At 42.5% G+C, this 26684-nt stretch overlaps 1 protein-coding gene across 6 annotated transcripts in view; it reads left to right on the forward strand.

Moving 5' to 3' along the window:
* The window catches only part of GNG7 (G protein subunit gamma 7), a 369218-nt gene that overhangs the window by 291707 nt on the left and 50827 nt on the right, over nucleotides 1–26684 (forward strand). Inside the window, exon 5 of one of the 6 annotated variants that reach the window (XM_021009000.2) lies at nucleotides 21261–21321. The exons of the other annotated variants lie outside the window; for them this stretch is intronic. The gene's annotated coding sequence lies outside the window, so the exon portion shown is untranslated. The remainder of the gene's footprint in view (nucleotides 1–21260; nucleotides 21322–26684) is intronic. 6 annotated transcript variants of the gene reach the window in all.

Raw genomic sequence — 26684 nt, forward strand, 5'->3', positions numbered from 1 at the left:
TGCAGTAACAGTAATAGTATTTGGTAGTAAATGTATTAATACATTATAATCAACTGCCCCCGTATTATCAATAAACACATCCTAACATCCAATTACCCAATTGCTTAAGACGTAAAACAGATGTAATCTGGGGCAATCTGAGCTAGCATTTAAGCCCTGGTGGTGGTGTTTTCCATGTCCAAAAGTAAGGTGGGCTGCTTCGTGATGGGCTCCCCATTGCAGATTTCCAGGCATAGGTTTTATGATGCCCTGACATGTTAGAGCGGAGATGCCCTCAGAAGCCCCTTATAACTTGGAGAGTCTAAGATTTCTCTCATGAGCGAGATTTTCACTTCGTTGCTAGAAGGGAAAAATACACGGTACATGCCAAAGGACCCATGAGCCTGCAGAATGCTTGTGCTGGTGTTCCCCCACCACTCCAGCCTTGCACTGGGGGTCTCAACAATCTCCCATGGCAGCTATTCCACAATAGCTTGTTATGCACAGAGCCTCACAATAGCAGCATTGTAACTTGTGAGTCTGATGTCATTCACAGTGAACTTACTTTCCACAAATAAAAACTTCAGAATTCTATGAAACTCAGCTCCTTAGACTTTTCATTCCTCACCACCCCCCTTTTTCTTCCCCTCCCCCCACTCCATCACTATTACAGGGGCCAAATCCTCTACAAGTCCCAGCCCATGGAGTGGTTTAACTTCTGCAGAGCAATGGGGCTGGCCTCACACCATTTGTCAGCTAATGACTATATTAAGAAAGCTATTCCCCCATAGTGAATCCCTCATGCTAGTGACTTTGGAGTTGTCATTACATCAGAGCTTTATTGGCATCTTATCAGCCTAAATTAAATTGTGTTAATTTGCCTCGTGACAGTTATTCTATTTTGGATCTGAGTGTAAGAAATGGGTGCAGTCAAGTCATTCCCAGATGTAAGTAAATTGCTATTTTTGTTGTTGTGGATTGGAAATACTTGGTATTTAATGTCCTCAAGCCTACACACCTTCTGTACCCATATATGCCAGATATTGTTCTACTAGGAATTAACTCACACCTCGGAGCTTATCTCCTCCCTTTCCCATCCCTTCCTGTCTCTTCCTGCAGAGCAGAGTAGCAGAATGGAATAAATGAGTGTGGTGATATCCTGTCGTGTTGTGATCAAAGATCGATCGTGCTGATGGATTCCCTTGAGTGTTTGTTGAGTGAGTGATGGTAGCTCTCCCATCTCTGCGCTGTTGTGCAGTGTACAAAGCACTTCCCTTACGCGAGCCTGAGCGGGGGTAGTTGTCTCCACTTTACAGATGAAATGAGACCCAGAAAAGGGCCAGTGAATTTCGAGAGTCACATGACCATTGACCCAGGTCTTCTAACTCTGGTTCCAGGCTCCTTTTGCTGCCTGTCGTTTATTTCCTAGGATAATAATGGAGGAAAGAACTTTAAGATCATTCCCAACTATAGCTAATAATGATTTTCTCCTGCCTCAGTTTCTCCATTTGGACAGATGAACATAAGCTCCTTAAAGACTTATAGAACTGAAAAGAACCATGTAATGATGATTTAGTCCGTTTTGTGGGACTCTAAGCAGGCAAGAGGGGAAGGGACTTACTTAGGACCACCCAGCCAGGAAGTGGCAGATCTGGGACTAGAAATGAGGCTCCTGAGCACTCCCACCCACGCCCCATCTCAGCTCACTTCCCAGTCTAGCACCCGGCTGGGTTGAAGGATTGAAGGAACAGGACTTTATGAATGTGGTTTTCAAATTAATGAGGTGAAAGGGTGCTGACTTCTTTTATCTTTACAACTTTGTTAGTTTTTTATTACGCGCACACAGAATTTTAACTCACTGCCAAAACCAACATGCTCCTTCTGGGAGAGAGCTCCCAAGGAGACAAAGTCAAAGCAGCTAAAACCTGGGAACAGTGAGCCAAGGTGGGTGCTTAGTGCACACATCAGTCCAATAAAGCCAACATTTGCTAAATACCTAATATGTGCAGGGCCCTGTGCTGGGGGGCTCAGGTTACAAAGATGAACAACACTAATAATTCACGTGGATATGACACCTGATAAAGCATTTCCTCACAGCACCCCTGTGAAGCAGGCAGTGGTTGTGGTATTGGGCCCATTTTAAAGATGAGGAAACCAAGGCTTGTACAGGATGAGTGACTTGCTGAAGGTCCCACAGCTGATATGGGGTACAGTAGAAAGAGCAGTGGCTCTGGAATCAGAGGACCTTCGTTGCAGTCCCGCTGCGGCACTACCTTTATACCCTTTAGCAACTCACTTAACCTCTAAGCCTTAGTTTCTTCATCTGTAAAATGAGGCGATTGCACTAGATGGCTTCTGAGGCCCCTTCCAGCTCTAAAACTACGGTACCATGACCTCTTGAGGCAGCTGGGTGGTGCAGTTGATAAAGCACTGGGCCTAGAGTCAGGAAGACCTGAATTCAAATCCAGCCTCAGATACTTACTAGCTGTATGACCCCAAGCAGGTCACTTAACCTCTGTCTGCCTTAGTTTCTTCAACTGTAAAATAGGAATAATCGTAGCACCTACCTTTCAGGATTATTATGAGGATAAAATGAGATAATATTTGTGAAGCACTTAGCATGGTGCCCAGCACTGTTAAGCATGTAGGTACTTAATAAATGCTTGTTTCCTTCCTTCCTTTCATCCCTGTTTCTAATAAATCCAAAGCAGATGTTCTTATCACAGCATGATGGCTTAAAATCTACTGTGGGCAGTATTCAGCTAAGATGAAAATAGCTAGAATGTGACAGGCACTAAAGAAAGATCCAGACAGAGTGCTCTGGGAAAATCTGTGGAGGGGAGAGACTGATGGAGAAAGGAAGGTCTGAGCTGGGCCTTGAAAGAAAAGAAAGATTTCAAGCTGCAGAGATAAGGAAGAAGTGCATTTTTCAAATTACTTTGTATTTACTTCTAGTGTCATAACCCCACAATAGAATATAAACTCTTTGAAGGTAAGGACCGTTGTTTGTTTTGTCATTATATCGCTAGGATCTAGCACAACACCTCACATATAGCAAGCACTTAATAAATGTTCATTGAATTGAACTGAATTCTAGGCGTGGGGAATGATCTGAGCAAATGTACCGAGGTGAGGAAATAGCCAGCTGAGCCAGTAGTTGCATCTGGCTGGTACCCAGAGTACACCAAGGAGAATAATGTGCAATAAGGCTGGAAAGACAGGCTGGAGCCAAATTATGCAGGGCCATAGAGGACTTTGTGTGTTGTCCTCTGGACAGTAGGGAGTAAGGGAAGGCTCTAGAGCGGGGGACTTGTCAGACTTGTGCGTTAGGAAAATGGGCGAAATATGAACTGGGCAAGGGGAAACTGGACCCAAGCAGCCAGGGGGACAGAAGAAATAGGTTGAGGAGGTAGATGTAACAGGATTTTGCGTATGGTTAGGCATGGGGGTCAAGGGGAGAGTCAAAGGTGATGCCATGGATATAAGACAGCTGCATAGGAGACACAAGATAAAGAAGACAGACCCTGATCTCACCCAGCTTCCAATCTAATTAGTAAAGAAACCTCTTTTCAAAAGGAACCCCACTAAGCTAAGGCAGGCCATACAAAAGGACCCAACAAGTTAGACAAATGGTCAGGGCTCTACTGGCTTAGAGGAGGTAGGTCCAGGTGACCTGGGATGAGCAGGGGTCTTCCTAAGCGAAGGGGACCAAGGTGGGCCCTGAAGGATGGCCAGGATTCAGGTGAGGAGAGAAAGGCAATTCTAGGGAGAAGGAAATGGCATAAGCAAACGTTTAGGTATGGGAATATGGGAGTTGTATCCAGGGAATAAATGTTTAGCCTGGAGAAAAGAGCCTTAAAGAGGCATGATCACTGTCAAGTGTCAAAGAGGGTCCAGCTTTAGGATCCTAAGATCATTGATTTAGAGCTGTAAGGGGCCTCACAGGACAGCCCCAGAGGACAGAACTAAGGGCAGTAGTTGAAAGTTGCAAAAAGGTAGATTTAAATGGTGTAAGAAAAACTTCCTTATAATCAAGCTTTCTGGAAGTGGAATGGGCAGCCTAAGGAAGTGGTAGATTGCCTCTCACTAAAGATCTAGGAGCAAAAAGAATGTTGTGTATTGTAGAAAGGATTCTTCTTCAATCCACATTAGGCCCAGTGGCCACAGAGATGCTTCTACTCTGAAATGCTGTTGTAGCCTGTATACTCTGGCTCTCTCTCCAAGAAACAAAGCTTGCTACTTGTGTGGCTCGGAGCTGTAGGGGGTGACTCAGAGGGGCTGGGGTGGCTTTTCTCTAATGCTATCAGCTTAGGTCCCCCAGTGCTTGTGTTCTTCCCACTCTCAGAGGCTGCTCTTAAGGGTATACATAGCATCACAGTTCCATTGAACTGCTTAATGTTGATTAGCTTTTACAATAGGACACTTATCTTGAAGATATTGGTGAAACAAATGGATAAACATCCCCACACACTCACCTTAGGGCCCTACTCCTTATGCCATCTTAAGTTTTGGGGGGGAATAAGCCTAGACTCAGGCTTAACTCAGTTCCTGCATAGCATTGGTCCCACCAAGTTCATGTTTAATTCCAGAATGACTTCCAGATGAATCCTCCTCTAAGCTTCTTCTGGCCAGAAGTTCACTCCTTTCTCCTCAGGGAATCAATGGTTCTGAACTGGTTCTGGGCATCAGCTAGTTCTGGAATGCCCTCCAGACCTTTCAAATGTATAAGATCAGAAGCTTCAATCTCCTTCACCTAAAAGGGAAAACAATGAAGAGAGACCTTGGACTGGGACCCTTTCACAGGGCCAGATGGCCTCAAAGTGGAGATGACACCATAGCCTCTTCCCTTTCTTATAGCATCGACCTTCCTACATTGTCATCTGGCCAGAAGCAGTGACAGACTGTCTACGGATGCTCACAGTACTTCCAAGTACTTCCCTTCCATATCTTTGCAGCACTTCCAAACACAGGCTGCCAGTCTCACCCTGTGGAAAAACACCATCTAAGGCACTCAGTACATTTGCCAAATCCCCATTGTACTGAGATGTCACAAAAGGGAAGAGGGCAGGGAAGGATGTAGCTTCCAACTTCAAGAAACATATATTAAGCACCTACTTTGTGCAGAAGACTGTGGGATTATGTGATTATGACTGGGGGAGGTAACAGAGTTTAGATAAGACACAGTACCTGCCTTCACAGCACCTGTTGTACACAGATACATAGCATTGCATGCTAGGTGGTGGGAAAGCCCTTAGCCACTAGTGGTATTCAGGAGAACAGTCAGAACTAGAGGAATCTGGAAAGGCCTGCTGACGCACCCCCTAAAGAAAGTGACCCTTGAGCTGAGCCTTGGAGAGGGAGCTGGGAATTCCAGAGGGCACAGGTGAAGAGGGAAAACATTCCTGGCATGGGGGACAGTCTGTGCCAAAACAGCAGAGTCCGGAATGGAGTTTTGTGTGCTGAGAGCACCCAGCAGGCCTGTGTGACCAGAGCACAGAGAGCTGGAAGGATAAACTGGAACCAGATGGTGGGAATGGCGTTAAAGACCAAACAAAGCGAGTCATACTTCATCTAAAGGCCCAGGTAGCTGCTGAAGCTCTCCAAGCATGGGAGTGTCCTGGTTAGACTTCAGGATAGAGTTTGACCCTCGGGAAAAGGTAAACAATTCACCTCCTTTCCTCCTTTGTAGAGGTGGGAGACATGAGGTTTGGAACATGGCATATATCGTCAGATCTGTTGGTTAGTTTTGATGAAACTGCTTTTTTTTCTTTTTTTTTTATTCTTTGCTACAAAGGATGTCCATTGTGTAGGATAAGGGAAAGAGACCTGTTTAGAAAAAAATGTGATGATATTCCCTTTTGATAAAAGATAAAAGATCATTCAATGTCTTTTTTAAAAAGAGCATGGAGTAGGATAGATTGGAGAGGGGTGAGATTGGATCCAGGAAGATGAAATTAGAGACGATTACAGTAGTTCCTCTGGGAGTTAACGCTGGCCTGGAGTAGGCTACCTTCCTTGCCTTTTATAACAACTCAGAGTTGCAGAATTTCACAGCTGGAAAGGAAACAAATGTAAGTGATATTGAAGAGGTGAAGTCCGTGAAGTTTTGCAGCTAATTCATTATGGGGAGTGAGTGAAGATAAAAAGTCAAGGCTGACTCCTGGGTTGCAAACCTGGGCGACTAGAAAAATGGTGGTGCTCTGAACGAAAATATAGGAGGAATTAGGAGAAGATTCAATGATAAAGATAATGAGTTCTGCCTTGAACCTGTTGATTGTGATGTGCCTAAGGTACATCCAGGTGGTGATACATCTGGGCCTAGAGCTCAGGAGAGAGATGAGGACTCTCTGTGCAGCTCTAGATAGCTAGTCCCTGCAACAGGGAGTCCTCAGCTCTAAATTCAGGCAGTGTGCTAGATGGTCTCCATTCCACAGCTCTGATATTCTGTTCTAAAGGCCATTCCAAATCTAATGTGTTTGAAGGCCACTTCCAGACCTGATATTCTATATCTTTTGGTCCCTGACAGCTTTGAAAATCTATGTGCTATGGTTTCTTCTCTCTGTAACATTCTCTAATTCTCTCTGTGAGCTCCATGGCACAGAGGCTAGGACAATAAACATCTTTGTGAAGTTGTAAGCTCTCTGTCACTGGAGGTATTGAAGCAGGGGCTGAATGATTGGCACCTGACAGGGATAATGTATAGGGGATTCTGGCATGAGATGAAGTGAGCCAGGTGACCTGCAGTCCCTTTCAGCCCTGTGGTTCTAAGTATTCTATAATTATAGAATTATCCACAGTTTGCTATGCCCTGAGAGTAGTTGTTTGTGAAGTGAAATAGTAGCCAGCCTCTGTGAGTCAAGAAGAAAGCACTTTGAATATAATAATAATGGTTTGCAAAGCATTTTACATATGCTATCTCACTATATCCCCATAGCAACCCCTGGGAGTTAGGTACTATTATTATTCTCATTTTACAGATGAGAATACTGAGGTAGACAGGTTAAGTGACTTGCTGAGAGTCACACAGCTAGTAAGCATTCGAGACAGGATTTAAACTGAAGTATTCCTGTCTCTATTTAAGTGTAATGCTTTATCCAATACATCACCTATTTGGTCTTAGAGTTAATAAGGAACCACTGAGTTTTTTGAATGAAAGGTGACACGGTCAGACCTGTGCTTTAGGAAAATCCCGTTGGTAGCTATGTGGAGGATGAATGGAGTGAGGACAGACTTGTGGCAGAGAGACCAAGGAGAATGTTATTGCAATAGTCCTGCTGACAGGTGACAGGAACCTTAAGGAGGGTGGTGCCCGTGGGAGTGGGGAGGAGGGGACTTAGACAGGAAATGTTGGCAAGGGAGAAGCAACAATATTTAGCAACTGTTTGTTATGTGAGGTGAGTGAGAATAAGGATGGAAGGATGAAACCAAGGGTGCGATTCTGCATTACAGGAGGATGATCATTCCCTCAGCGGTAAAAGCAAATAAAGAAGATGGGGTGGGGGAGAGTGGGTTGAGGAGGAAAAGTTTTCTTTTGGGCATCCTGAGTTTGTGATGCCCAAAGGACTCCTGGTTGGAGATGTCCAAAAGGTGGTTGGTGATGGAGGCTAGAGACTGGGGTTAAATATATACCTCTGGAAATTATATTTGTAGAATGAGCACTTAACCCACCAAGGGCAACACAGTCAGTAAATGACAGGGGTGGGGACTGACTACAGGTGCCCTCTGGCTCCCAACCCGGTGCTGTAGCCATTGCACCACCTACCTTCTTAGCGGGTAACAACACCTGCCAGCCATTGGCTGCCTTCTCTCCATTGAGAGCTTCACCAGGCATCCTGAAGTTAGCAGCAATGCCTCAAACAGAGATGACCTAGGCAAGGTCATGCTAGCACCAGTGAGTCCCTTTTACACCAAAAGGGTCTGCTGGCAGCAAAGGCTGGACTGTAGCTGCTCTATGTGGAGAGAGGTGGCTTTCCCGCCTTTGATTCCTTAGCTCCAAAAAACCCTTGACTCAGCCTGAAACCTGTCCACCCACTTGGAAGACTGCAGCTGCCTTTGTTCTGTACCTCGAAACAGAGAGGATGAGTCTGTCTGCGTGCACGGGGCAGTCCAGTGAAAGGAAAAGTATTGAGGAGGGGCAGGGTCAGCTCACTCACAGGAATTTACTGGCAGTCTGTGATAGTGTAAATAGTCTGATAACTTAGACTGCAATCCTGGCATTGCCATACTTACTATCTGAGTCACCTTGAGCACCAGTTACCTTTTCTCTTTGGGCTCCTGTGCCTTTATCTGTAAAGGAGGAAGTTATCTTAGGTGACCTTTAAGGTTCCTTCCAGCTATAAATCACATGGTACTGCTAGATGGGAGCCATTTCTTAAAGACTCTTTCTTCCCCCAGCTCTCCTCACCCCACCCCACTCTGCCATTTTCCTGTTTTTTGAGGCCATTCACTGGGCCCTCACTCTTGAGATGGGAGCTATAGATTCTGAAAGAATGATATTGATGGGGGCAGCTAGGTGGCAAAGTAGGTAGAGCTCCAGCCTTGGAGTCAGGAGGACCTGAGTTCAAGTCTAGCCTCAGATACTTGAAACTTACTAGCTGTGTGACCCTGGGCAAGTAACTACGATTGCCTCACCAAAAAAAGCAAAATAATAATAATAATAATGACACTGATTTTTTCAAATAAATATACCTCCAAGGAAAATGACAAGTCCTTTTGCAGGCTTTTCTGCTTAGTTTGTTTAAGAAGCCATTCTCTTTATTATATACTATATATGACTACACACACACACACACACACACACACACACACACACACACACGCACACACACACAGAGTCAGGCCTTCCCCGGCCTGCTTTTCAGTGAGGCCTCCTGCCTTTGCTCTCTCACGGTCAGTGTCTCCTTCCTCTCCCACAGTAGCTCGTTTCTTCAGGGAGGGCTTTCTGGGAGCCTGCCCTTGCTCTGTGCTGTGGGTACAAAAGGTCAGATGACTCATGCTGTCAGGTCTGATTGCCCTTGGAATTGCTGCCTGGGGAACATGGGAGTCTCCAGAAGTCTGCAGGCATCCCCAAATGGCTCCTTGCTCCGTGAACCCCAGGACTGCCATGATCATGGCTTATTGAGTAGACTTCTTTTTTTTTAGTTAGCTATTTTGCACCTAGCTAGATGACTTCAGTTTGTGCCTATACTTTTTGCCTCTGGGTGATTACATCATAATCGGGGTGTGTTAACAATGTGATTTACATTTCTAGAAAGTGAGTAGTAAGATTGGCACCTCAACAAACATTTACTAAATGCCTACTGTGTGCTGAACTCCAGGAGGATACAGATAGGAATGGAACAGTCTTCCAGGAGCTTAGTCAGGTCTGGGCTGAGGAGACACACACATGAATAACACAAATTAGAGTATGAGAAATACGAGCAAGATGCTTGAGGTCAGATGAGGGTGAGGTCATTTTTAACTGAAGAAAGCGTGGTCCTGGGTTCAGATCCTAGATCTGCCTCGTACCACCTGTGTGATCATAAATTCAGAGCTGGAAGGAACCTTAGAGGCCATTGAGTCAAAACTCTCATTTTATAAGTGAGGAAACTGAGGCACAGAGAATTTAAATGACTTTCCCAGGGTCACACAGCTAAGCTATTAAATATCTGAGGTGGGATTTGAACCCAGGTCTTCCTGACTACAGTCCTGAACTGTAGCCATACTAGTCCATGCTGTCTTTCTTTGACCCCTTGGGAAAGCCATTTCTTTTCTCTTGCTTCAGTTTCCATATTTGTAAAATGACAGAGACTAGGTAATCTGAGATCTCTTTTAGCTCTGAATCCTGTGATTATATAAGAAGATCGAAAATGAGCTAATAAGCCTTTTCAGTAGGTGATGATAAGATTTCAGTAGTTGGAGATTTCAGCAGCTTTACATAGATCCAGATCTGGAATCTTTTAAAACTTTGGTTTGTAAGTATATCTTTACTATAACATCCAAAAGACCCTAGAATTGCTGTAGATGGACAGATTTTCCAGAATGAAAGGGGGACTTAGTTCCTCTGATGAAGTCCTTATTTCTCATATATAAAGAGAACCGAATCAATTTTACAGGAATACAAGTCATTCTCCAATTTATAAATGGTCAGAGGATATGAACGGGCAGTTTTCAGATGGAGAAATCAAAGCTATCTGTAGCATGTTGTTTTTTTTTGTTTTGGTTTTTTTTGGCTAGGCAATGGAGTTAAGTGACTTGCCCAAGGTCACACAGCTAGTAAGTGTTATGTGTCTGAGGCCAGATTTGAACTCAGGTCCTCCTGAATCCAAGGCCGGTGCTCTATCCACTGTGCCACCTAGCTGCCCCCAGCTATCTATAGTATGAAAAAATGCACTAAATTGCTATTGATTAGAGAAATGCAAATTAAAACAACTCTGAGGTAATATCTTATATCTATCAGACTGGCTAATATGGCAGAAAAGGAGAATGACAAATGTTGGAAGGGATATGGGAAAATTGGGACACAATGTACTGTTGGTGGAGTTGTGAACTGATCCAACCATTCTGGAGAACAATTTGAAACTATGCCCAAAAGGCTATAAAACTGTTGCATACCCTTTGACACTGCAATACCACTGTTAGCTCTGTATCCCAAAAAGATTTAAAAAAAAAGAGGAAAAGGACCTATATGTACAAAAATATTTATAGCAGCTCTTTTTGTGATGGCAAAGAATTGGAAATTGAGGGGAACCCATCAATTGGGGATGGCTGAATAAGTTGTGGTATATGATTATGATGGAGCACAGTTGTGCTATAAGAAATGGTGCAGTTTGGTTTCAGAAAAACCTGGAAAGATTTACATAAACTGATGCAGAGTGATGTGAGCAGAGCCAGGAGAACATTGTACACAGTAATAGCAATATTGTAGGGTGATCAGCCATGAATTAACAATGACATGAGATAATTCCAAAGGACTTATGATCAAAAATGTTATCTTTTTCCAGAGAAAAAACTGATGGAGTCTGAATGCAAATAGAAGCATACTTTTTTTTTACTTTGTTGTTTTACTTTTTTTCTTTTTCTTTTTTTTTTATTTTTCATGGGGTTTTTTTTTTGGAGGGGAAGGGGATCCTGTGTTTTGTTTTGTTTTTTTAACTTTATTTTTCTTGGGATTTTGGGGGTTTTTTGATCTGCATTTTCTTTCACAACATGACTGATATGGAAATATATTTTGCATGACTACAAATTCATAACCTAAAAGGGGGTGGGGCTTAGAACATCTGAAAGGTATAATAATAATGATATGTTCCTGGTGTAGAGAGCATGGTGGGGAAAAACACTGAGGCAAGAGATCACAGCTCTGAATCGGCTGGTTTGGCTAGAGTGTGGAGTTAGGATAGGACTGTTGGACATTAAGGCTAGCTAAGTAATCATAGCCAGATCATGGAAGGCTCTAAAGTCCAGGCTAAGGCTTGAGCCAAGCTGAGTGGGGGGGACCTGTGGAAGGGGTCTCTGCAACACAGACTCAGGAAAAGAACTGAACTCTCGGGCTGGCAATTCAAGGGCAAGTTGTGTGGGCTGGTCTGGAGGGCTGGCGCTGGGAAGAGAGTATTGGGAAGTGGCTGTGGTAGTCTGAGTGACAGCTAATGAAGGCATCAGGCTGTCTCCAAGTTTAAAAACCCCTAAACAATAGGACAGCCTTCCCACCTGTATGTTCCTTAGGATGGAACTTAAGGGCAAAGTCTTCAGCCTTAGCAAGCACACACCGTGTTGGTACCATAAGCCAGTTACCAGTACCCCTAGGATTGTGCTGTAAGTGTCTTGTCTATGGGCACCGGCTAATTGCAGGACAGCTCAGAAGAACCCAGTCTTCCACTCCTTTGGTGGTTGCTCCATCTCTGCCCCTTTGGTGCATTGGAGGTGGAGTGGAAAGAGCCTTGGCTATGGGGTCAGAAGACCTGGGTTTGCATCCCAACTCTTCTGCTTACTAGAAGCATGACCTCAAGCAAGTCACTTCAGTTCCCATATGTAAAATATAGTGTTAGACTAGCTAATCTCTAAGTTCCCTTTTAACTCTAGATCCTTTTAACTTACAACTCTATGAAAAGCATCAGAGGACAGAAGAGGGCCTTTGGTTTAAGGGGCTAGAGAAGAAAGCCAGGCCATAAGTGAGAGTGTGGCATGAAATTTAGCCAATAGTTACAATTGTTCCCATTTCTATGGCACTTTACAGTTTACATAACAATGCTGTGAGGTAGTTTAGTGACATGTAAAACCCTCATTTTACAGATGACGGAAATGAGATGCAGAGAAGTGAATTATTGACTTGCATTTTACCCTGGTAAAACAAGCATTAAGAGCCAGAACCAGGATTTTAACCCAAGTTACTCTTGGATTCCAAGTCCAAGGCTATTCCTAGTAATACCTGACTTGCCTCAGAGGCCAAGTAGCTGGGGAATTTTGACCTCTGTATGTATGTGGTAGTTCTGGTTAAAGGCTCCTAAGTGGGTGCTGAGCTAGCTCAGTGACTCCTAGGAGTGTGAGGTTGGACTTGCTGCTCTGAAACCACAGGCAAGGTAGCTCTGCATTGGCTGAATACAATGGGGTTTTCTTCTGCTCTGAACAACTACCAAATTGCCATTGTCGTGATTCTTTAAACAGTCTCTTGCAATTGAGTCATGGGTGGAGAGGTAATACAAATAACTGAAATGGGTCCACAAACAAGAGAATGTCTGTGGGCCTTGGGCCTGAGCCTATTAAGCATAGCTTAACATAGATCTACTTTCTTAGTGTTTTAAAAGTTTAGTGTGAATGTGTAAATGAGATAATATGTGTAAAGTACTCAGCACAGGACAAGTACAGAGTAGGCACTTAAAGCTTCCTTTCTTCCTTCCATCCTTCCTTCCTTCCTTCTTCCCACCTACCTACCTACTTCCCTATCTTGACCAGAAAACTCAAGAGATTTCTAAAGATTTTGATATAAAGGGACTTTTAGAACACAGACTATAAAAATTGAAAGGTACGTCATCATCATCATCATCATCATCATTAATAATGCTAATAAAGGTACATTATTATAATTAACAATTAACAATACTGCGTTTCTCTAGCACTTTTATCGTTAGCAGTTTGCAACACCCCCAGAGGCGGTAGTGTCAGTGTTGCTGTCCTCAAACAGGAAAACTGAGCATCAGAGAGAGGAACTGACTTGCCCAGTCACACAGCTAGGGAGTGATAAACCTCTGTCTGATTCAGCCCTGTCTTCTGATCCCTGAGCTCTCCCTGGCCCTGGGCCCCTCAACACTTTTATCAGTTAGCTGAACAAAGGCATAGACGGCATGCTTGTTGAATTTGCAGATGACACTGAACTGGAGAGGATAGGTAGCACTCTACAGGTCAGAGTTCATACCTGAAATGATCTTGACAGCTGAACCTATTAAGATAAAATTTAATAGAGATGAATTAAAGTTCTACAGTTATGTGGGGGAGACATGACTAGACAATCATCTCTTTGAAAAGATCTGAGGATTTTAGTGGACTGCAAACAGTGAGACATGACACAAAAAAGCAACCACCATCCTAAGTTGCATTTGGAATGGCCACATCAAGGAGGAGAGGGGTGATAGTTCTCTATACTCGGCCCTGGTCAGGTCACATCTTTCCACAACATGTCCATTCTAACTGCCAAATTTTAGGAAAGATGTTTGAACATATCCAAAAGAGGGTAACCGGTATTGTGAGGAAGCTGGAGAACACACCATATGAGGATTAGACTGATGAAACCAGGGCATGTTCAGACTGGAGAAGAGAAGGCTCAATGGGAGACATGGTAGTTGTCTTCAGGTATTAGAATGGCAAAAGGTAGAACTGGTAGCAATGGATGGGAGTTAAAGAGAGTCAGATGTAGGCTTGATATAAGGAAAACCAGAGCTGTTCATGAAAGTGGAGGAGTGGTACTCCCAAGGAATTCCTCAGGAGTTGCTAGATTTCCTCTTCATCAGAAGTCTTTCAACAGAGTCACTATAGCCATTTGTTGAGGATATTATAGAAAGAATTCTTATCCAAGTGTAGATTGGACTATGACTACTGAGGTCCCTTCTGATTCTGAAATTTAGAAATTATATAAGTCATGATCCCTCAGAGGTACTTTCCAAGCATAAGTTTTTCTGGAATACTCTATGGATTCTCTTAATCATTACTTTGTTGTTTATAGAAGTTCTGGAGAGTTTTCTAGTGTTATTTCCTGAATCATGATATTCAGATTTTTTTAAATTTGCTGCATTCTAAGATTCTTCAGATTTTTTTATTTGTCCACATGTCTAAGACCTGGGTTCTTAAGTTATTTCTATGTCTCTTGTCTTCAAGGTCAATTCCTTTGGCCTGTATCAAATTCATGTATTAATTTAACATTGTTGCCTTTTGCTTCTCTTCTGCCAAATTTTCTTCCACTTCATTGTTTTTGTGTTAAGATCTTTTAATATCTCACAGCTTCTACTTGTTTAAAAACCTCCATTTTGGATTCAGTTTCTAATATTCTGAGCTATCTTCATTGCTAATTTATTCCTTTATGAATTTTATCTGAGCTATCTCCCAACTCTTTGATTCTTCTTGGTGGAAGATTTCACTCTGGACAGAGTAGGGGATCATAGGACTTAAAGCCAGAAGAAACCTTACTAGCTCAGGGGTTCTCAGACTTTTTTGTGCCATGGACCCCTTGGAGAGTCTGGTGAAGTCTGTGGATACCTTTTCAGAATAAGGTTTTTAAATACATACTATAAAATACATATACATATTAAAATATAGGTATCAAAAATATCTTTAAAACAAGTTCACAGACTCTAGATTGAGAACCCTTGATCTAGTCTAACTCTTTTATTTTACAAATGAATGAACTGAGGCCCAAAACAATAACTCGCCCAAATACACAAAATTGCTTAGGGACAGATACAAGATCTAAAGTCCAGAGGTCCCCAAACTTATTTGGCTTACTGCCCCCTTTTAAAAAAAATTACCTAGCTCCCCCCTGGAAATCTACTTTCTTTAACCCTTTGGCGGGTTGTTGTTGTTTTTTAATTTGACTCATTTCAAACAACTGCCGCTCCCCACCCATTGTTCCATCGCCCCATAGGGGGCGGTATTGCCCACTTTGGGAACCTGTGAAACCAAGGTCTTTTGACCACAAATTTAACATTCTTTCCATTGTACCCTGCTTCCTGGAAAAGACAATGGAACCGAATAGGTTGAATTTATAGTAGAAGAGCCCATTCTGTCCAGAACAAGGAATTAGTGTAGGGATGCAGGGGAGTTAGAAATAGAATCGGGAAAGTAGATACAGACTAAACTTTGGAGAGCCTTGAATGACAGACAAAGCAAATGTTATTTGAATGTGAGATCTCAGAGGCATACTAGGCAGCCAAAGCAAATATAGGCCCATGCAAATACTGAACTTTGTGTGCTTGTGGCTCCAGCTGGGGGCTATGAAGCAAGCTAGAAAAGGGAGCTGATGGTTTGGGGGACAAAGGTAGTAATTGTCTGAAAGGGCTTTGGCTTTGACCCAGAAGCACTCAATCCACCTGGCACCTACTGTCATCCAAAACTCAAGGGAAGGGAGAACAGGCTGGCACAAAGCCATTCCTCTGAAGCCCAGCTCTGCCACTGGGGGAGGTAAATAATTAACTTGTGCTTCCTCTGCTGCCACTATTGCTGCATATGGTCCAGGAATCCTCAGAATGAAATAAGCAATTGACTGGAATTGGAGGACTTGTTGATAACATTTTCTTGTATAATAAATTAAACCCACAGAGAGCCCTCTCAGGAGTAAGCAGAACAGCCTGTACCCTCATGGCCACAGGCTCTCTGTCCTACATGTCCTCCTTCCTGCTGGAAACAATCTACTGTCCTGGGATTGGAGCAGACTTGGGGCTTCCTGGATCAGGGAAAGCCTTGCCTTGTAGGCTTTGTTCTTCTGCACTTTTGATTTCTCACCACAAAATAAAGAGTTAGAGAGCTGGGAGGTACCTTACAATACAGCATGACAGAGATAGAAGGGACTTTAGAATACATTTTTTAATGTTTTAAATCCCTTTCTAATATTTCTAACAATAAATTGCATTTATGTAGAGGTTTAAGGTTTACAACATGCTTTCTTACTGCAGTGCTTTGAAGTATTTACAAGTGCCCATTCTACAAATGAGGAATCTGAGATGGGAGAAGATGGGAGGCTCCAAAGTTGTGACTTGCCCAGGGTCACATAGTGAATTAGTATTTATTAATAAGCATGTGCTCTGTGCTAACAGAGTGCAAACAATTCCTGCTCTTAAGGAGCTCACCATCAAATGGGGAAGACAACATGCATACAACTATGTATGAACAAGAAACTGACGCGATAAATTGGGGGTGGTTTCTGGAGAAAAAAGAAAGATACTAAGATTAAGGAGGACTGGGTGAGGTATTAAAACTAAAAAAGGCATCTAGGAAGTGGCTCAGACACAATTTGAACGTATGTCTTCTAACCACTTCAGACACCTTCCTCTTTTCTAAGCTACCTTTGCATCTCCACCATTTTAGGTGATATCCCTTCAAATCCTACCACATTATGATTTTGTGATTCCTTTAGAGAGAGGGCTCTTAACTGGGCTCCAGGAACTTTTATAGAAAGAGGAGTAGAGCTAGAGAGAATGAGAGAACTGTAGTTCAATAGAATTAGTTTCCTTTGTTATCTGATATATTTTATTCTGTGCATTTTAAAATACTCTTCTAAGAAGGGGTCCACAGGTTTCACCAAATGGCCAAAAGAGTCCATGATAGGGGGATTTAAAAAAAGAAGAAGAACCCTTGCTCTGGAGTTTTTCCATGTCTGATTTTTGTTGTTGTTGTTGTTGTTATTGCTGTAGACTGAGTTACCTTTGCACTACTCAGAGTAGATAGCAATGACTCCAAAAAAAAAAAGGCATTTTGGGTTTACAGACAAGACTACCCCCCCAGAGATAATAAATTTTTAGTTAGTAGCACACATAGCTTAAACTAGTTAGTCTAAATTAAGCTATGGGAAAGAAGATTCAAAGGAGATTTGGGTAAAAGAATGCTTCCCCTGTGCCTTTCACAATCACCCTGAGGAGAAGGTCTTTTTTTTTTTAACTTATTCTGTTTTATTAACTATTCATCTCCTGTTCCCACACCTACTACTTTCCCAGCCCAGCCAGGAACTGCAAAGCGTTGCTTGTTTTCCCTCCAACAACGGTGTTTGCTACATCTCAATGGTCCTTACTAGTCTGAAAATCACTTTCCTTGGCAGAGAACAGGTGAAATACTAGGCTCTCTCTTCTCTCTTCTGTCCATCATCATTGTTTCATCTACCCCAACTGTCCCTGTCTGCCATACGGAAGAGGGATTCACCCAGAAAGTAGAACTGAGGCCAGTGGGTGATTGTTTGAGAGATACAAATTTGGACTGGATTTCATATCAGCCTCCTCCACTCTACCTACTCCAGCTGCCACCAAGCTAGGTCCGGGTCTAATTATTCTGCCTAGACTGTTGTAATAGCAGTGCTCTGTAAGCTTGGTACTGTTGTTGACATTAATAATAATAATAGCAACAACGATATAATAGCTCACATTTATGTCAAGATGTTACTGTGAAAAAATACTTTCACTTCAGTTCTCTGATTTGCTCCTCATGAAGTCCCTGTGAGTTAGGTAGTATGCATGGAATGTTATACTTACTTTATACTTGGGGAAACTGAGACCTAAAGGTAGAAGGGATTTTGAATGACATCAGTTTCCTTTTTTCTTCAACTTTTTTCATTTTATTTCTATTATGAATTTAAATATCAATATATCAATTAAATATCAATAAATATAGTCACTTCCATATATGAGAACAGAAAAAGAAGATTACATATGAAAACACAAACCTATTATATACAGCTTGGATTTTAAAATATATTTTAATTTGAACACTGCGGTACCAACATTGCCCTTATTGTCTAAGTCCCTTTCTGACTTACTTTCTTCTCTCTTCTTTGTATTTAAAAACGTTTCATTGACACTCTGTTCTCTTTTCTCTCCTTTTTTTGTTTTTGTTTTTGCATCACTCTTACTACATACCTACTGTCTCCTCCCCGCAAAGCCCTGCCTCAGGAATATATTTCAGCCCCGTCTGAATAGGAAAAGCAATGTATGCATGACGTCCCTAACAAGTATTCATCCAACCGTCCAACGCCAATGTAAATTAACAAATGTTTCAATTCAGTAAATATTTATTAAATGGATATCACATGTAGTCATTGAGGCATGGAGGAAACCCTGAGTTCTTCGAGGCTGTGCCAGTAGAACACAAACTGGTAGAGTCTGTCGTGCTGGAAAGCCTTCAAGTACAAGCCCAGCTGCTGACTGCTTTCTGAGGGCCAGCCTAGCAAAGAGGCTTACAGTAGGCTGAACAGACCAACTAGCCATTGATTCTTTGGCCATGGCAACACACAAAACAAAACAAAATACAGAATGGCCCCCATCTCATTGCTTCTACATCGAGAGTGGCAGAAGTGGTGGGAAAGGGAGCAGAGTGCTAAAAAGTTCCAAGTTTTTACATTGTCTGTAAACATTCAAGGGTTGCTACTCAATATATTATCCTTGTTCAGTTACCAAGGAATCAACATGTTACTGGAGGAACTGAATTGTATTGATCTGACATTCTCACTCTAAATGAAAGCAAAGACAAAAAAAGAAGTGAGAGGGTGAAATGGAAGGATTGCTGACAGCTCCTTTTAGCTACAATCAAGGAAAAACACATACAGGTGAAATCAGAATTGCAAAAGTGATTCAGATGCCAGTGGGGAAGCATAGTGGGCATAAATAGGTTGCCCTATATTACCAACAACAAATTGTGAGCAAAAAAGTGGCATAAAAGATGTATTATAAAGCTGTATGGGAGCCAGAAAAAGAGATGGGTTGATCATGGAGTGAGAATGAAAGATAATGGATGAACAGATGGCCCCCAGGCTGGTGGCAAAGAGGGAGAAGAGTCTAGACATGGGAGACATCTTGTACAAAGGTACAAAGTAGGAGATGGAATGTTGGGGATGGAAAGGGGAAGGAGAAAAGAACATCCTGCTATAATCCATACTCTCGTGAGAATCCACAGGCCTCGCCAGGTGTTGATGCATTTTCCTTTGTCTTGCAGCATTTGCTCACAGATGTCTGGACCCATTTAGATTATCTCATATTCTATTCCCTTCTGTTATTAATATCTTCCCTGATGGTTTATCTGCTTGTGTTTGAGAGTTTATTTTATTGTCTTCCTTCTGAGATCTTTGGTAATTTCAATCTTTTTTTCCCTTATATTCTTACTTTCTTTCTCCTTCCTCTTTAATGGCAGTTTCCCCAGGAGCTGGACCTCAAAACTGTCTCAATCTCCTCCCACACTCGTCAATTCACATTTCACTGGTCTCAGTCTCTGCCCCAAGTTCTAGGGAGATAGAACTGGCCATAGCTGGATACCAGTCCTCTTTGCTTCAGGCCTGACTCAGTTCCTCAGTTCTCTGACTGAGCAGTGATGCAGCACAGAGTGCCCAATGTGGTGGTAGATGAGGGAGGAGGGGCCCAGTGATCAAGCTAGGAATTAGAAATTAGCCTTCTCTGCCATTAGTTCATCAATTTGTTATTTTCTTAAGGTTTCTTAGAATGTGGAGACAGCTGAAATTGCTTTATCTTTTGCACAAAATACCTTTCTTGGAGAAGTATAAGAGGTCATGAGGATCAGAGAAAGTATCTAGTACTCCGTCTTGTTGGTCACATGACCCAGAAGTCACCATCAGTTGCCATTTATTATCCAGCTGTATAACTGGACCCCCTCTTTCTGATAGTACATTTCTCTGATAATATCCTTCATGGTGCTTCTCCTACAAAGTTCTTCATTGGTCAAGTATAGCTGCCTACTCATGCCTGCTGTCCAGAATGGTCCAACAGTCATTTATGAAATGCCTACCACGTATAATCAGATCAATCAAAAAACATTTATTAAGCACTTACGATGGTCCACATACTGTGCTAAGTGTTATGGGTATAAAGACAAAACCATCTCTGTGCTCATCTAGCAGGGAGGACAACATACACATGCATACTTGTATGTGCAGATACGAGGAGCTGCAAGTGGAAAGGCACTCACGGCAGGGTGGGGATGAGGAAAAGCCTCCTGCAGAAGGTGGGATCTAAGCTGAGTATTGACAGCAGCAGCAACAAGGAGGGAAAGCCTTCTAGGCATAAGTGGACAGCCAGGGCAAAGGCGCCCAAATGGGAGGTAAAGAATAGTTAGTGTGTGAGGAGCAGTAAACAGGCCAGCAAAGCTAGACCGTAGAGTACTAGGAGTAAGTAATGGGTAAGAAGACTAGGCGGGTAAGAAGACTAGGCATGTAGGAAGGAGCCAAGCTATGAAGAGCAAACGCTATGCCAGGCTCTAGGAACAAAAAATCTGAATGAAAAATAATCCCTTCCCTCAAGAAACTTCTGCTCTTTGGGGGGATATAATGTGCTATACATAATAATTTGAGGAGGCAGAGTGCACTAACAACTAGGGGGATCTCTAGGAGATGACACATGAGCTGAGTTTCTTCATGCGCCTCTCGTAATCTCCTGCTATCCTTCTGCATATGATTTTACAAATGGGTTTATAGTCTAAACCAGTCTTTGCCTTGGTTGTCATATCTCTACTTGTCAAGGAGGTCAAATGTTTGTTGGCTAAAGCACGTTCTAGGCTCCATTAGCCAACTCGTTTTGGCAATTGCTTTGCATCAGTTAAACTTTCTTAGAAAATGGTGCTAGCCTGTGCCAGTGACTGCTCTTTTACCAGTTTCTCATTGTGGGGGCATCAACAGCTCATTTAAATAGATTAGCTTGGAGCTGTGGTAGTAGTATATCACATCTCATACCTTTGTTCTTACTAGTCTGTTTACAAATAACTATCACATCAGTAACCAGTTATTTCTTGTGTGTTAGAAATAGTTGGTACCAATTTTTGTGGTGCTGTTCAGTGCTTGCCATTTCCAGCACCTCTTAGGGGCAGCTAGGTGGTACAATGGACAGAGCACTATCCCTGGAGTCAGGAGAACCTGAGTTCAAATCTAGCCTCAGACACTTGGCACTTACTAGCTGTGTGACCCTGGACAAGTCATGTAACCCCATTGCCTAGCCCCCCCCCAAAAAAAGTATTCATGATATATAGATGTGAGATTTCTGTATGCTTCTTTAATAAAACCTTTGGTCTATTTCATTTCTTACTTCTAAGCCATGTTTTCCAACATAATTTTTCAGCTTCTCTTACACTTACCTCATTGAAACCACCGAATAGTGGAAAGGCTTGTCACATAACATAGTAAGTACTTAATAAATGCTTTTTGGCTGACTGACAGAAGGTAAGACTTGAAGTTGGGGATCCAGGAGGTAGAGATAAGGAGGGAGAGAATCCCAGGCATAAGGGACAGCCTAGAGCAAGAAATGGGGTGTCTGATTGGACGAAGAGCCAGGAGGTTTCTCGTGCTTCCCCTTATCCCCATCCATTTGGCCTCCCTAGTTCCACTCCTCATCACTTCTTGCCTGGACTGTTCTAATGGCTAACTGACTGGTCTCCCAGCTCCAGGCTTTCTTCTCTCCATCTATGCCCACAATTGCCAAACTGGTATTTCTGAAGCATATATGTAACCATGTCACTCCCCTGCTCAAGAAGCTCCTGTGATTCTCTGTTGCTTCTAAGATAAAACACAAACTCCTAACATTTGAAGCTACTTATCCCAGTTGTCTTGACTTTTGTGTTCCACGGTACTGCTATGACCCTGGAAGAGAGAGTGAGGCTGATGACTTTGTACAACTCTGCCTCACTTAAATCCAATTCACGTGCGAGTCATCACCCATGATGTCACTGGTCCTCTTCCAAAGGACGAACAACAATTCTGCTATGCTACCGTGGAAGTTATGACCTTTGTAGGCTTCAGTTTCCTCATCTGTAAAATGGAAGGATTGATGAAACGACCTCTAAATCCTCACCTAGCTCTAAAATCCTTTGACCATCTGAACCACCTGTGCTTCCAGGTCCATAAGGTTCCTGCCCAGAACTTGGTAAACCCTAGAGATGCTTCCTAGATGCTTCCTAATCTTTTGCATGTATTATGTAACTCTTACATAAGTCACCAGTCATCAGCTTTAACAAGGGCAGGCAAATGACTTGTCCAGAACCACATAGCAAGTTTTTCATAAAACTAGGACGACGACCTAGACTTGCAGGCTACATACAGCTCTTTTCACTGCCCCATGGCAGGCAATCACACAGCCCTCAGCCATGAAAAGAGCTTGCATTTTCTCACTCAATATTGTTTGTCCAGCCATAGAAATTCGATGTTGAGCTGTTGGGATTTTTTTTCCTCCCTTTTTTTTGAGGGTTGGGAGGTTGCTGCACTTGGAGGAAAAAAATTCAATAGCTCATTCAACAGCAAGGCTACTAGCTCAGGAAGTTTTAAAGAAAGACGGAGCCTGCTTTTGTCCTTCCCAGAGACAAGGCATCAATGCCATCACCCTCCCAGCCTCTCTCCGTGCCAACAAAGCATAAGATAATCATTGTAGCTGCCGAAAGGATGCACACTCACTTGCCAGATTTTCCCCCACTTCCTCTCTGAGCCCACCTTCCAATGGGGGTTGACTCATAGTCAGGAACATTTTGCTCATAGGGCCTATTACTGCATGGAAATTCCTTCCCAGCTTCTCCAGCAGCTGGGAGTTCATTGTCTACCTTAATTAGGAGATCTGAGAAGAGCAGGCTCTTCATAAAATCAGCATAGACCTAGCATCTACAACCAGAGATTTACCTAGAGCAGATTAACTTTTCCATTATGTTGGTACAGTGAAGTCCAAGAAGTTTGGTGGGATAGAAAGAATACTGAACTGGAAATCATGATCGTGACTCGAGGGTAATCTGTCAGGATTGTTGCAGACTGGACTCATGGTTTGGGTTCCAGTTTTGGAATTCTATGATCCTAAATTCAGAAGATAGGTTCTAGTCCCACCTCTGGCTCTGACTCACTTTGGGACTTTGAACAAGTCATATGACCTCTCTAGGTCTCAGTTTCCCCACCCGTAAAGTGAAAGAAGGCCAACTGGACAATCTTTTGTCTCTCTCAATTCTGAAACTCTATTACTTTATTTCACTCTGCAATCCTATTACAGTACAATCCTATACACAGTTAATTGGAATTCCTTGGGTAATGTTTTTCCTGTTTAATTGAAGTATACCTTTTGGGTTCGAAAGCATTCTATTACATGGATTTGTATTACTTTCCTTCATAGGCAAGCAGTCTGGGGAATGTGATTGAAGCATTTTGATGACAAGTGATCTTACGTTATTTCTTGCACAAGGCAAGGGGGTAATTAAGTTGTCCCATTTTATCTCCCAGAAGCTGATAGTTTTCCATTTGAAATTATTTTAATCTTCCTGATTAGACTAGAAGCCTCATTGGAACAATGACAAGTTCTTTTTCATCCTACATTCCCTCCTTTCCCTAGCACAGCCCCTTGCTTAGTAAACAAAAATGGACAAGAAATCATAGGATGTTAGCACTGTCAGGGAGCTTAGCCATAACAATAATGATAGATTACCTTTCTGTAGTCCTTTACAGATTATAAACACTTTCTTCCCAATAACCCTGGGAAGCAGGTAGGACTAGTTGTATTATCTCCATTTTACAGATGGGGAGAGTGAGGATCAGAGAGGAAGGAGATCATGACTTGCCTGCACCAGAGTCAGGGCTGAAAGGAACCTCAGAATAGAGACTAGCAGAATGAGAAGGAGCTTCATTTTGCAGCTAGAGAAAATGAGGCAAGGGAGGGACTCCCAACCAACCATGCCCAAGTTGGTTCCCTTTGGCTCCTATAATAAGAAGACTATGTCTTGGCGACTGTCACTTAGTTCAGTTTCAGGGATTTGAGCAATGAAACTATTGCCTCAGCATCACAGGCTGCATAGTTCACATTCTTTTTCCCTTACGCACCCAGATCAGCCAACTTGCCGAAACATCCGTTGAAATTGCATTCTTTCTTTTCTTTTGGGGAAGAAAACAGCTCCAGCAGTTGCTCAGATGTCGGTTTATCTAGCAGTTTGGGAGTGGCTTGCTCCCAACTATGAGAAATATGCCAGGAATTCAGAGACCAGGGGGATCACCAGCATTTTTTGTTTTTTACTGTAATAATTTCCTGACTGGCTGGAAATCACCCTTTTGGGTGGAGTTTGTACCTTGTGCCTAAACTGTGAGGAAGATCTGCCCTTACAAGCCTCTCTGGAGAAGGCCCCAGGGTGCCATCCTACAGTTGGAGCCATATGGCTAAACCTCTGTTTTTCCAACTGAAACATGTTAAGGCAGGTTGTGTTTCTCTGGCTCCTCAGGATGCATACGTGTGAGGTGGCAGTTTCATTCTCCAATTTAGGTGCTGCCTTTGAAGGCTTAGATCTCCAAAGGGCGAAGAGGTCTCCCTAGAACCCAGATCAAATGCATTTGTTGCTGCCAAAACATTCACCAGGGGCAGCTCCAACTGAGTAGAAAGAACACTGAGCTAGAAGTCAAAATACCTAGGTTCTAGGTTCTCTCTAGAAGAGAAGAAATTTTCAAATGTAAACCTTCTCCAATTGAAAGCTACCTGTTTTGCTTCTTATCCTTTGCTAAATGGTGCTGTCTTTAACCAGTTTCATCCTCTTGGCCCAGAGTAGTGTTCCCTTTAGCACTGGAACAGAGAGCCTTATCCACCACTTCCTGCCAACCTGAAGATGAGATGGACAACGTGCAGAGATGACTGAAAAATGTTAGAATGGAAGGCCCTTTAGAAAATAGGATGTCAAAGCTAGGAGAGCCTTTAGAAAAGTTGATTTCATGAATACAAGGGACCCTAAAGTAGCAGGTCTGCCATTGACTTACTCTGTGTATAACCTTGAATGAGTCATTTCTTTTCTCCATGCCTCTGTTTCTTCCTTTGTAAAAATGAAAGGGTTATACTAGGTGACCCCAAAGATCCCATTGCAGGTCTGATATTCTGTGATCCAAATCTCTCAAACTAGTAGTAGCCAAACTCCTCTTTTCTGTAAGATACGTCATCTTTTTACTTATTCTGTTAACCTTGCCTCTGCAGGCGAGATGATGGGATAAGCTCTGGGAAAGACCCATTGCTAGCCAGGTTCATTTGAAACAAAAGACCTAAATCATGATGTGCTATCTTCTCACTCTTGGGTTCATCCCAATACCTTCAGCATCAACTAACTGTGTTGCTCTTACTGACTTGTAGGGAAGGAAACAGTTTTCAATGCCGCAAAAGCCTTACATCAGCATTGCAAAACTGATATTGCCTGAGGAGAAGAGACATAGATGCTCTATTGAGAAATCTTTACAGAGATTCACCATAGAGAGCAGGAATAGATATACTGAGGCTCTGTTTCTTCATCTGTAAAATGAGGAGGTTGGATTTGGATTAGTTAACCTCGGAGGTCTTGCTGTCTTTGGCAGTCTGTGTTCTAAACTAAACCTTCCAACTCGGACATTCTGTGCTCTGAGCGTGACCAGCTCTGACATTTTTTGTGGCCAGTGCTTCCCAACTCTCCTATTCTGTGTTCTAAGTTTTAAGGTTTATAGATAAGGCTTGTAAATTTTAATATGTTCAATAATTTTTGAGTTACCATTGGCAGCATTATAATATTCCTTCCAACATAAACCTCCTGTGTCCTGTGTACCAAGGGCCCAGTGTAGCAGCTCTGATATCACATGCTCCATAGTACAGATGCACAAACCAGCCCTCTGCATATTGTCCATCCCATCTTCAGGTTGGCAGGAAGTGGTGAATCTCTGTTCCAGTGCTAAGGGGAATACCACTCTGGGCCGAGAGGATGAAATTGATTAAAGACAGCACCATTTAGCAAAGGATAGGAAGCAAAATAGGTAGCACCTTCAATTGGAGAATGGCTAAATAAAGTATAGTGTATGAGTGTAACAAATTATTACTCCCCTGAAAAATGCAGAGAAGCTTGAGAAGACTTACATGAACTAATGAAGAGTGAAGAAAGCAGAATGAGAAAAACTATATATGCCATGACTACAAAATATAAATGGAAAAATAAAAGAAGGATGGAAACTGAACTCTGTATAATTATAATGAAGAGTTGAGAAAATGTATCTCCCTCCACTCTTTGCAAAGGGACATCTATAGATGTGGGATATTGCACTTGCTGTCAGACATGATTGGTTTTGCTGAACTTTTTTTTCCTCCCTCTTTGAATCTTTGTTATGAGAGTTGGCTTTCTGGGGAGTACAGAGAGGAGAGATATTTGAAAATGAAAGTGATGTAGAAATGAAAGATATAAAAATAAAATAAATAGGGGCAGCTAGGTGGCACAGTAGATAGAACTCAGGCCTTGGAGTCGGGAGAACCTGAGTTCAAATGCGGACTCAGACACATAATACTTACTAGCTGTGTGACCCAGGGCAAGTCACTTAACCCCGATTGCCTCACCGAAAAGAAAAATAATACCACCAAGAGACATTTGAATTGAGTTCTAAAAGATACCAACTGTTATTAATGTACTTTTTTTTTACCATCATCTTTTATCTGGGACAGGGGTGGGGAACCTGTGACCTGGAGGTAACATGTGGCCTTCTAGGTCCTTGGGTGCAGCCTTTTGACTGAGTCCAAGTTTTACAGAACAAATCCTTT

This window comes from Phascolarctos cinereus, unplaced genomic scaffold (genome assembly GCF_003287225.1).
Source record: "Phascolarctos cinereus isolate Bilbo 61053 unplaced genomic scaffold, phaCin_HiC Scaffold_4;HRSCAF=312, whole genome shotgun sequence".
Classification (NCBI taxonomy): domain Eukaryota; kingdom Metazoa; phylum Chordata; class Mammalia; order Diprotodontia; family Phascolarctidae; genus Phascolarctos; species Phascolarctos cinereus.